The following is a 13,142-nucleotide window of genomic DNA, read 5'->3' on the forward strand; positions in this document are numbered from 1 at the left end:
TCACTAAATCCACACTATGCACATATATACACTCACTGTGGGGTCTTCTTACTAAAGAACACTAACAATTTTAGTTCTTGTAAGAAATGAAAGTAAACTGTATGCAGTAAAGTTAAACAGCTAAGTAACTATTACACTGCCCTATGGAATAAGGCAACTAGCACTTCAAAAGTCTCTCTGCTAGAGAGAATGGGGCCTATTTGCCTATAAATCCCAAGATTAACTCTCAGTAGGGATGGAGGAGTCTTTAAGGTTTAAGTTTATTTATTTGATATACATTTACCAACAGGGCTTTGTATAACACAACATACAATAAGTATAAAAATACATTCAGCATTTTGATTACAATCTGGTTAAAATTTGGTTAAACACACAAATCAGTTTATTGGAGACATTTTCAAATTTCTACTATGTGCAGATAAAACCTAACAATGAAGAACATTAGGTTAATATCGTTGCCTTGTTTGAAATCCAACCATAGTGAAGGTATTTCAATCACATTTACTGCATTATTATTTTCCTTGAAATATTTAAGGCGTAGAGACACAAGACTTTGACATTCCGTAATCAAGGGGAACACTGTTTCATTAACAAGATTACCACACAGCCGACAATGTGTGTGATGATATACTAGTTTGTTCTTCCAGCTTTTCGGTGATAAAGCTACCGAAACATTAAACTTAAGTAGCAAGTTTCCGAAAGATGTGCAGGGCAGGGTAGGCAGAAATATATTTTGGAATAGACGTTCGAGACCGTCTCTCCTTACAAAGGTCAAGTTGATGATACATTTTCGATATGATGAATATTTTCTAAGAAGGCACACTTGCCAATTTTACCCTTTCAGCCAATATTTTATATCACCAGCAAGGAATGTAGCAAGGCCCTCATATAACCACTTCTTATGTAACTGCTTTAAAGCACCAATTGTGCCAATCGGTATTTTGTCTTCAAGGTCTAAGAAGGCCTTCATATAGGAGACAATAATAGTTTCTGTATGCATAGCGGTTAGGCGGTGGTAAAGTAAGACTCCTTGGGCTATATAAACATTCCAAATACCCTCGATATTAAATTCAAGATATAAGTATTCGACACTTATGCATTGGGGGAGACAGAATAATCTTCACAAAGGTTTTGCTTCAAACCTGATAATGCGTGTTCTACATTTTTGGCTCCAAATTGCTACAGCATATGATAACATTGCCAGGATTTTGGTGTTATATATGGACAAAACTGCCGATGCACAATAGCCATTATTGCGACCAATAAAAGCGCTAAGTGCATTGAGTGATATTATACATTTCTGTTTCAATTCGACCCAGTGTATGTCCCATTTTAATTTGTCATCAACAATTACACCTAAATATTTGCATGACATTATGTCATGATTCCTGCCCCTCATGTCCCCAGCCCTCCAAGAGGTCAGGCTGGAGCCAGGCCACGATCACCTACATGGCCCTCAAGGGCCTCTCCATCCCTCCAAAGACTCACTTGGAGTCAGACTTGGCGCTTGTGGCACCAGACTCACTCATTCACTCCCATAGGATAACATTGGAGATTGGACTTGTAGTGCATTGATGGGGACAAGATGGATGCCCCCACATATTTCGGTTCCCAGAACTGCATGTGCAGTCTAGTCTTTTGGGTGTGGTTCAGCCCAGAGACACCTGGGATACCCAGAGACTATTTAAGCCATGCCCAGGCTGAGAAAAATGCTTTTTGTTTTCTGCACCTGCAGCGTGACACTCACCGTGTTCGGATCGGTCTCCAGTAGGCCTGCATCTTTCTTCTGTGCTCAGCTCCTGCAAGAACAAGAACACCGTTAGGAACAGCCTTACCTTGCGGCGCTTCTGCCCATCATTCATCGCTTCTTCTGTTCTACGGGCATCTTCCGCGGTGTAAATCCCATCCCGGCACGCCACTTCCTGAGGAAAAGGGAAAACAACAGAAAAAAGGCATTAGTAAGCATTCTGCAAATCTTCGCTTATTTTTAAAGACTGTAGGCACTTCAAACGCTTACCTGAATCCCAGCCGCTCTGGGGGAACTCTGTCTCCGGAACTTCTCATCCATCTGCAAGAGGGAAAACACACTCCAGGTTAGCGTGGAAACATCTAGAGGCGCCGCATACAAGGCATAAAATAAGCAGTGTCGCGGAGCAATTTGCTATGCAATTTTGTAGGTTTGCTAATTAAATTGCCACTTGTGTAGCAAAGTTAGCTATTTAAGTTACCCTGTTCAATTAAAGCACAGCTCACCCTGCATTCCTCTCTTGCCCTTCAGTGCTCTCTCTACCCTCTTTTCTCTGTTCACTGCAAGTTCAAAGGGGCTAATGGCGAGAGAGTGCAGCAGTAATCATCCCCTTCAAACGGCCTGTGTGGGCGTGCTACGCACATTTTATTTTTCAAATCATTGCAAACCAGAAATAATCGGGATAATACTGTTATTAAGCTAACTGTATCCTGTCTGCCAAAGACCAGTATCTGTAAATCTTTTTTTTTAAATGGCTTTCAATTTCTTTTCTAAAAATATGATAGGTTACATACACTGCATTGTCTCCATGCTTTACAGTGAAGTGTATCTAAATCTCAGTGTCAACTAGATTTCATTTGTTGGGGAAGATGCAACATATTGACAAGTGTACACCTTTGAAAATGTACATGACCATGCAGCCAAATGCTTTGATGGCAAACCTAGTCCTGTGGCCTGCTGGTTACATACAGCTTCTTACCATGTTGGTTTATACCCGCTACCATGAAAGTGAGATGGCCGCAAACTACAATATTCTGCCTAGTTTGCCCAGTTCTCTGCCTGCTATGCCTTCCACTCTGCTTAGTATTTTATATAATGAATATGCAAAGCTAACTTGATATTTAATTAAAGTAGCGATCAATAGTTTCATCCATTCTGCACATCTACAGACCTACTGCAAAACTGTACACTGTAGTTGGCCTCAAGAGCTCACTTTGCTCTATGATTATGATTGCATTATATATTTGCACCCACATTAGAGAGCTGGCCAAACTGCTTTAAGAGCCTTTTTATCATATCTATTTATTTGTGTCCAATCATGCAGCTAACCTTTTTACAGACACTCATCCAGGGCTCACATAGTATTTTCACCCACTCGCATAGTCGAGAAGATATTAAGAAGGGCCAGTACCATTTGCAGGGGATGTTGGAAACTTATTTAATCTTTACATTGTTTGCAGTAAATGTCAAATACGTTTCACTGTGCATGGCTGGCTGCTGAGTGGCAGCACTGTTCCAAACTAAAGTGGGTTTGTGGTGACATGCACCATTTTACAGAAAGAATTTGCGAGGCCTGACTTATCTCACTAATGTCTTACTTCAGCGGTATACAAAACTGCTGTATTGTTGCTCATTTTATATCTTGGGTACAAGTATCTTCTGGTGGCATTAAAAACATTAGTACAAAATTTCTAATCAAATGGGTTTGTTTGCTAATCAAGAAAAATGTAATTAGCAAACTCTGCTAATCAATTTTTGAAAACTAATTTATGCCTTGCGCATACCGCGCTTACTCACTGCATATCTTCTTCATAACCGGCATCCATGGTGACAACGTCGCGGCACCTGAAAGACACAGAAAAATAACTCAGTTCAATACAAACACGAAAGGGTCGCATCGCGCTCTCGCTCACCTTCAGCGCTACTCATCTCAGCAGCACGTCGCCATCTCCAGACGCCGGCCATCATCTAAGGAAGGAAAGGAACAAAGTTAGAGAACTGTTCAAAATACTTACCTGTCGGACACTTGCTGTGAAGTAACTAGGTAGCAACGAGCCCACATCAATCAACGCGCCCCTGCGCTGAAAGCAGGACAGAGCGCACACTTTCCAAGAAAACAAGGCCCAGTCTCCAGTCGTGTAGACTCCAGGGAAGGGTTTGAGGTCGTAAAAGGTCAGAACAGGCTGAGTGACGTCCCCATGAATACCAGGTGAGTGTTACACATTACTTGCTCGAGTGGTTCTGAAGCTAATGTCCAGTCTAGTCTCTTTGGCCTAAGTTTCTACGTAAACACCTTGATTTTACTTTTGGCGGTATTAATCTTAAGGTCGTTGTCCTTCGAGTATGAGAAGTGCATTCAACATTAGTTGCAAACCTGCGGGTTAGTCCAAAAGTACGAGGTCATCTGCATATGCGAGCCAACCCAAAGACACCTTTATTTTTATGGGGTTGGCAGCATAAATATTAAAGGACACAAAAACCAAACATATCAGCAAGATATAAATTAAATAAAATGGCCGCAATCATACATCCCTGTTTACCCCACATTGGGTCGGCAATGATTTCGATAGTTTGTCACTGCATTAAGGGGGACACAGACAGTTGTGTCGGCATGTAGTAGCATTAACATGCAAAGCAGGCCCGGTGGAATCCTCCATGCATCTAATTTACGCCACAGGCGATTCCTGCAGACAGTATCGAATGCGTTGGAGAAATCGATGAAAGTGCAATATACATCGAGTTTACGTCGCTGCCATGAGTGTTCAAAGGCAGAACTTAGTATGAGAAGATTATGACAGGTACTTGATTTTTCTCTAAACCCCATTTGGTTTAATGGAAGGATCTTATTTACTTTGATCCATGTATTCAATTTGTGTAAGAGAACTTTTGTGAATATTCTGGATGTTGAGTCTAACATAGCCAACATGCAGAAGTTTGATGGATTGTCCCAAGCCCCTTTCTTGTGAACTGTTAAGATGCTACTAGATTTCCAATATGGGGGGGGGGATTCCATATTTTCCAATGTGACAGACTAGCGCATGGACAGCAGCGCCCCATAATGGTGAATCGCCTTTGATTACAAGATTTGATATGCCATCCGGGCCCGCGGCACGGGAAGATTTCAATTAATCAATGATAGCAATGATAGAGAACAGAGGGCTTACATTCCCAAGATACATCAGGGATCGGTAGAGGTAGAACAACAAGTTCACTACTGCCCAAGGTAGAAGCAATATGTTTTGCCCATGTGTCCTCATTGATACAGTGTTTTGTTAAATCACGTTTTTTGTGATCAAGTGTCATATCCCATTGCCATTACCCGATACGGCCAATCTGGCAATTATTTTCCACAGTTTTAACTCAAGGTCTTTTTTATGATTTTTTAACCACTGTTTGTATGAATTTTTTTAGTTCTCTGATTTGTACGGTAATTGGTGGGTCAGAAGTCACATTAATAGAGGAGTTTACAATGCTTTTAATACTGTGGCGTAAATTTCTTTTTGCCATCTGAATCATTCTATCATTTCCATTTCGAACAGGCAATGAGATATTGACTCTCTCGAAAACCGGTTTGTAAGAGTGTTGTTCTATGGTCGTTCTTTGGATGTCGCCCATAATTGACGAATAGCTCTGTATGAGTGTCTCACATGAGTTGGAATTGGATACACCCAAACAAATAAAATCAGGTAGTAAAGCCTGCGCCATAGTGCAAGCTTCTTCAATATTATGTTTTTTCTCGTTATCCGGTTGTGACCATCGTTTAATGAGATCTGGCCGCTCCTGTCAAATTCGGGTAGAAGCATGTGTGTGTGCAATGTATCGATGAGGAGACATAGGGACAAATGATCACTTTCTTCACGACAGGCAACTCCCATATCTACAATACATTGCAGCCCTAACTGATTTGAAAATATATAATCTATGGTTACAGCAGAAGAACCCTCAATACTAGTGGGGGCCATTTGGGAGTCGCTCATTTTTAGTCCATTTAGTCTAACCAAGTTATAAGGTTAGAGTAGTTTACGCCATTTACCACCTTGGGTGTTAAATACAGGCTTAATGTCCGATTTCTGGGGTCTATTGGTCAATTGTTCAATTGCGGCTAACTCGCCTATCCTGGCATTAAAATCGCCAAGAAGCCATATCGGAAAGCGGTGGGAATATTGTTGTAAGACCGTTTCCACTACTTGCATGTTTTTGCATTAGAAATCTTAGCAATTAACACATTAGGTGTAGATTGAGACAATTTGACAATCGACCAGGGAGCCTGTACTGATATTAGAAGCCCACCTTTTGGTCGACCCAGACGGCCCTTAATCGCTACTTCGTGCACAGTAGAACGGTTCTCTATTTGTATCTCACCAGTGTTCCAGGTCTCTTGGAGAGCCACTATGGAAAACATATCAATATTGCTTATTAGACCATCGGGATCAAAAATGTGTGAATGACCCCGAGTGTTCCAGGAATAGAAAAACTCACACTGCGTTGGTCATTGTCGGATCCCTGTAAAATGTTCTTTGAATGTTAGCGGCAATCATTGCCAGTAGCTATCAGGTACATCTTTAGATGAGTTGGGGCCTTTGGCCGCTGGACATGCAGCATCATCCTTCGACTTTTCAGGGCCATGTTGTGCAGATACTGTAGGCATAGTTGTAGGATGGGTGTTTGGAACTGTGGTGAGAAGCGACACCAATCTTGTTGGAGGAAAAAGCTGCTCGAATGCAAGCCTTGTATATCCATAGTTTGTTGGTGGGGATATCTACTCTTTGGCCAATGCAGATTGGCAAAGTCAAAAGTTGAGTGTGAGCACAAGAACAAAGTGAAGTAAAGTTCTTTAGGGGTGCTCTCTCATTCCCACCACTGTAGGGGAAACATGGAGAGCATGGAGGGAATCCTTGATCAGAATACCACTGATACCAACCAGGTAAGGCAGAAGCAGGGTAAGGACTCTGCACAGGTTTTAATCATATGGCAGGAGAGGGGGGGAAGAGAAGAGCTATGCACGTTGACACAGATTTGAGTTGGAATCATTGCTGTTCAATTCACTGGCCCCCCTAAAGTAAAAGGTCTGGTTGCAGAGATTCTAGGAGACAAGGATGCAGAGGTAACAGAGAGTCAGGACTGGGTCCGGCTAGCTAGCGGTTCTGCGCTCTGGCACGACTGTTGTGACTGGACAGTGGAATGGCCCAAGCACAACAAGATGAAGATCACCACGATTGCCACAATTTCAAGAGACCCCTTGGACACGAAGGTGAGCAGCAGCGAATATCACCATGCTCGGGCCATGGAAAACAAACTTTGTAGCGGAGACAAAGTAGCTGTCCTGCAAGGACTCTTCACTCTAGAAACAGCAACTGCTGGAGGATGGTCTTATCTCAGAAGCAGAGTCTGCAGTGACCTAAATCCAAACTTGGAACCATGGCCAGAGAAGCAAGGGTCGAAGGGTGGAGCTGGTCAGTCCATAGGATGGTCCCGGGACACTTCTGAAAGCATCAAAAGACAGCATCCTCTGACAGGGGTCGGGACTGGTTGTTCCTACTGGTCCAGAGGTTAAAGCATCAATGAGGGTTTTCAGAAGATCGGCACAGTGGAGCAAGGCTTTGATGGGACTTTGCTCACGTCAAAGTTGATTTGCTGCAACAGACGTCCTTGGATCCTAAGACTGCACTTCTTCACACAGGACTTGGCTCCAATGAGGATCCGGAGAATAGAAACAGGAGTCCTCCTTTTACTCCAAGTTCAAGATGGGGTCACCCCCAAGCCCACCAATGGTAAGGATCCTCGCCATTCAAACTCGCAGGGAGTTTGCAATCATGTTCAGCCTCCTTCCATAACATCTGCCAAGCAAAAGACACACACTTTGGCCAAGATGTGGATTTGGAACAGACAGTCCAAGTCCCCATATCCAACCCAGAACACATACTGCTGCTTTACCTGGTAAAGCCAAGGGTTTACCAGGAAAAGGCTTTCCTCAAACACAATTTCCAGACCTCCAAGGGCGAGAAGGCAGCCAAAGGACCAGTTGGCCAAACAACAGGTGAAACGTGTGTGGTTTGGGCCTTTTGGAGTATATGGTACTCAAAATGGCATTATGCTGTAAAATTTAAAAGTCTATGCGAGAAAAATAAAAACCACAGTAGAAAAATATCTGCTCCCACCCACCAGTTTGACACATTGTGAAAGCAACAGATGTTACTAAAACAAAAGAAAAAAGGAACACAAAGTATCCCTGCCACACTTCACTGCTCAGTGATGTGTGCAGCATAAAAATAAAAAGGAATTTCGTAATGGGGGCCAGAGTCCGCCTGCACTGATAGCCATAGGGACAGATCAGTGCTCCCCCGCCCCCAAATAAATGAACTAAGCAAGATAAGTAAAGCAAAACGGATTTCCTTACCTTCAAAAAGTAATGTCAGGATACAAACTATAGCAACAAGTTGTGGGTTTCAATAAATGTCTATGGAGATTAAGCAGCAAAAAGTCTCTCAACAGGCACACCAAACATCAAGCACACAAAAGGTTTGCTCTGCTAGAAGAACAAATTACTTACCTTCGCCAATGTGCTTTCTGATGGATATTTTTCCCACGGGTTCCTCATCTATGATATCCAAATCAAAGTGCCATTTGCTCTTCGAAAACATTTTACGCCGCCAGGGGCGCAGCTCTGTCAGTCCCGCCCAATGCCTCTATGCGAACATTAAGTCGGGGCCAATACGTATCGAGGCACCGAGTCCCATAAGAGTTCCAGAATTTTTCACTAGCCCTCCGATGTGGAGGGACCGCAGAACAAAGGTCTACTAGCTACTCCAAAAGGGGCAGGTAGGGAGGGCGATAAGGAATCTGTGGGAGGAACGTCCATCAGAAAGAACATTACCGAAGGCAAGTCATTTGTTCTTCTAATGGACGCTTTCCTCCCACCGATTCCTCATCTATGATAGACTCCTAAAGCACTACAACAACCTTGAGGAGGAAGGACAGCAAGGACACCAGCTAAACCAGAAAACTCTAAAGGACAGCCCTGCCGAAACAAGCGTCCTGACCAGACATAGAATCCAAGAACAGGAACTCCGTTTTAGAGTACCTAGGTGGTGGCAAACCCTCTGGTGGAGTGAGCTCAGAGACCTCCCTGCCAGCCAGATCTTAGCATTCAGAGATGCAGTAAATGATCCAGCGAGACAGGTCTGTTTCCGTACCCGCATAACCAATGAAAAGCTGGTAATTGGTCCCGTTCCCCCATGTCCGACAGATGTAGAACTTGAGGGCCCACGCCGGTTCTAAGTGATGGTACCGTTCCTCTGCCTTGGAAGGGTGAGGAGAAAGAAAGACGACAAGTAGCTGGATCTTTTGAGAGCGATGAAAATCCAAGACCACCTTCGGAAGGAGGAGTGGGGGGTCTAACTCTCAACGCCACCTTCTCCTTGGAGAAAACCAAGTAGGGAGGATTAACAGAGCCTGGAGCTCACTCATCCATTTAGCAGAAGGGATGTAAACCAGGAAAATCATCTCAAGGGTGAGCAGTCTTAAAGAAGAGTTATGAAGCTCAAATGGAGTGCCCATTAAAATTATCAACACTAAAGGTAAGTCCCACGCTGGAACAAACTGGCGTGGGGAAACATATTGGAAAGACTTCAGGAACGGGATACTTGCGGAGATCATTGAAAAAGGAGTCCCCTTGACAGCAGAAATGGCTGCAAGAGACTCCTTCACTCTACCAATTTGTAGGCCAAAGGCAGAAGAAATTTCAACACAGGAAGTGGACCTAGGTTCTAGATCTCTCTCCTGGCACCAAGCCGAAACCCTATGCCACTTGCAGGCATAAATTGACTTGGTGGCAGGTCTTCTAGCAGGCAGCAGCATGGCCAGAACGTCCTCCGACAAATCCCACTCCCCATACCACAGCACTTCAGCATCCAGGCCTGAAAGTTCAGGCTGCTGATGTTCGGGTGCAGGACCCCTACCCACTGAGTGGAAGAGGAGGTCCATTGTTTGCGCGGACAGGGAGGCGGGAACACATAGTGCAGGTTGAAACTCCATTCGACCATCAAGGCATCCCCCAGTGTACCCGGACAAAGACATTTCCTGGAAGAGAACCACCTGCACCTCCAGTTCATACTTGAAGCAAAGGTCCACCTATGGAGTACCCCCAGAGGGAAACAAATCTCTTCCAAAACTTCCTGGCATAGCTCTCAATCATGGGAGGTTGAAGACTGCCTGCTCAGTGCATCCGCTAGAGTGTTCTGCTTGCCGGACAAATGGGCCACACTCCGAGACAAGCAATTATCCAGAGCCCAGAACAACAATCACATTGCTGCTCTGCAAAGCAGCAAGGAGCCCACGCCACCCCTCTTGTTGAGGTAATGCGTGGCTACAGTTTTATCCATCAGGACCAGTAAAGTCACGCCCTTCACAGAGGGGAGGAAAGTGACCAGGGCATGCCTGATCGCCCTCAGCTGCAGCAGAGTGATGTGCTTTCGGCACTCCGATGGGGACCACAGTCCGCTCACCATCAGATCTTGTAGGCGAGTGCTCCAGCCTTTCAGGCAAGCATCCCTGATTAGGGTCACTTGTGGCCAAGGTTGACGGAAGAGACACCTTCAGGAGGTTGCCCTTCATGGATCACCATTGTAGGTCTTCAAAACGCTCTCCGAGACAAAAAAAGAAGGTCTTAAGTCTGTCCCTGAAACTGACCATTGAAAGCTCAGGAGCCACTGTAACGATCTCATGTGCAGACATGCTTCTGGTACCACCAAGATGCATAATGCAATAAGACCCAGCAAGGGCAGAAGCCAAGGCTGGAACTGTTTGAGGCTGGAAAGCTTTGACCATCTTGAAGATGTTTGCCACTCTGTCCTCGGGCGGGAAACCAGACTCAGGTGAGTGTCTAAAACCGCCCCAATAAATCGGAGGGGCGCTGATGGCAAAAACAGACTTCTTGAAGTTCAGGGAGAAGCCAAGCTGTGCAACAGGCTGCACGTCTGGTAAATATGTTTTGACACTACATCTGGTGACCGGGCTCGGATGAGCCAGCCGCCCGGGAAGAGAAAGGCATGAGGCGATCCCTCCTGAGGCGATCCGCCACTACTGCTAACAGCTCAGTGAAAACCCTGGGTGCCGAAGAAAGACCGAAAGGAAGGACTTTGAATTGGAAGTGACAGTTCCACACCATGAATCTCAGACACTTCCTGTGTTCTTGTGGACAGCCACCTGGAAGTAAGCATCATGGAGGTCCAGGGAAACAAGTCAGTCATTCATGTCCAGGAACTGGAGGATCTGGGTAAGAGTGACCAGCATGAACTTGTCCTTGCAAAAGTCCAAGTTCAGAAGCCGCAGATCCAGTATGGGTCCCAGACCTCCGTCCTCCAGCACCAGAAAGTATGAGGAGTGCCAACCCCTGCCTGGTTTCAAGCAGGGTACCATCTCTATGGCCTCTTGTGCTAGAAGCTAACAGATCTCCTCCATGCAGGAGAGGTTATAGAGGCAAGGGTGGTGGCAAGGGGGGTCGTTTGGAGGGCGAGAGGCAAAGTGGAGGAAGTATCCCTGCTGGGAGATTTGCAAGGCCCAGGCGGCCGGGGTGGTATTTCTCCATTTATCACCAACTTGGGATATTTGGCCAACCAACGGGCGATAAATGGCGGAAGTCTGCTTCACAGAGGCTTTGCCATGGGGGTAATGGAGGTTACTGAGGGGAGAGCATCTCCTTTAGGCGCCACGCAGCCCCACCCCTGTATGGACGGCATTGTACTTGCCTGCTCGAGGAATATTGACCTCTATCCCTCTGGGCGTGAGGGGCGAAGGGACGAAAACCCCTACCCGCCAAATGCTGCTCTGCACCGGCAGCCCCAATGACTTGGCTTTCGCCTTAAAGTCTTGGAACTTCTGGTGCGACTGGTCAGCCTTGGTGCCGAACAAGTTCATGTCATCGAAAGGCATGTCCAGGAGCTTATAGTGGCAAACCTGGATATCCTCAGCTGAGAAAGACACCTCAAGACTGTGCTGGGAGCCATTGTCATAGGGACGCTGTCTGCGGTGTCCAGGTAAGACAGAAAAAGTTGACAGGAAGCTTCATTGCCATCTTTAATAATGGCCTGAAAGCCGTCCTGGATCCCCCCTTTGGGGATGTGCTCTGCCGCCTCAGTTATCACCGACCAGAGGCCAATGGAGAATTTGGCCAGGGCACAAGAGGCATTGACACACCATAGAGACAGGCTCAAGGAGTTGAAAATCGTCCTGCCCATCGCATCTAACTGTTTGTGCTCCGTATCTGGGGGCAATGACAGGAGTGTCCACCGCCTCCACCAACAGGTGCTGAAAAGCCACCTGTGGCTTGCCAGGGGTGGCAGCAGGCATCATGCCGACCTCTGGCAAGGTGTCCATGCCACTTGCCTCCTGCAAGTCGGTGCGATGTCCACCAAGTCTCCCTGTTACGCGTAAAACTCCTCAGAGAAATCTCTCACCTTCCTGTGGTTGAAGGGTTCCAGTTGGAAAGGGACTGTCCTCCCAATGTGACATGTGTGACCTATCCCCTTCTTGGAAGTGGAAGGAACTCCTTAGAGACATGTAGCACCTTTGGCCTGGAACCATATACATACGGGGGGGGAGGTGGTAAGGGGGGGGAGAGGGGCAACGCCTGAAGGAGCAGTGTGCTCCTTCCTTGCAATCTTGATGCATTGCACTGCAGTCTCCCTGCCGGCTTCTCCAAGCTCCGGGGGGTGGGAGAGAATCCCTGAGCTCAAACTAAGCTGCCAGCGCCTTGGCAAAGACGTCAAGCACCTATAAACGGAAATCCTCCCATTCCTCCGGTGAAGAGGACTTAGTTGGAAAAGGTACCTGCACGGCCACTTCCTCCTGGCCTTCCTTCGAGTGGTCATTGCTCTTATACGAAGGCGAATACTAGCGATGCAATGAAGAACCACTGGGTGACCTCGACCTCTTGCATTGCTTCTCTTTCTTTTTGTCCTTCCAGACTTGGGACCCCTCCTGCACTCCACTCGTAGAGAAAGGTGAACAGTTTTGCTTCACGTTCTCGGAGCACCTTTGGGACTATGCGTTGTGTCCTTTACCATGGCAGTAAAGGCATATGCAGTGCAGGTCCGACTCCGACATTTGGTGCCTGCAATCCACGCAGGGTTTGAACCCCCGAGGACCTTGTTGGATTCGGGATTGCAAAGAATTCAAGAGACCAAGCAATAATTTTCTTTACAACTAATAAGCCAAGAGTAGTTTTCCTAGTAGCGAACAGAAAAAATGAACTGAGGTCAAGTAGCATCTATGTATACGTGCCGAGATGTCATGTCTGGCTCCTGGCAGTGGAAAAAGGTTATGAAGAGCAGCTAGTGCTGGGAGATAGGCATCATAGATGAGGAATCCATGGAAGGAAGGAGTCTTTAGAAATATC

The 13,142-nt window shown here is 45.9% G+C and overlaps 1 protein-coding gene across 1 annotated transcript in view; it reads right to left on the minus strand.

Moving 5' to 3' along the window:
• Nucleotides 1–13,142, minus strand: part of REV3L (REV3 like, DNA directed polymerase zeta catalytic subunit) — a 1,615,620-nt gene that overhangs the window by 193,852 nt on the left and 1,408,626 nt on the right. The gene's annotated exons all lie outside the window — the stretch shown is intronic.

The sequence above is a fragment of the Ambystoma mexicanum genome, chromosome 4q (genome assembly GCF_040938575.1).
Source record: "Ambystoma mexicanum isolate Mex_15411 chromosome 4q, UKY_AmexF1_1, whole genome shotgun sequence".
Taxonomy (NCBI): domain Eukaryota; kingdom Metazoa; phylum Chordata; class Amphibia; order Caudata; family Ambystomatidae; genus Ambystoma; species Ambystoma mexicanum.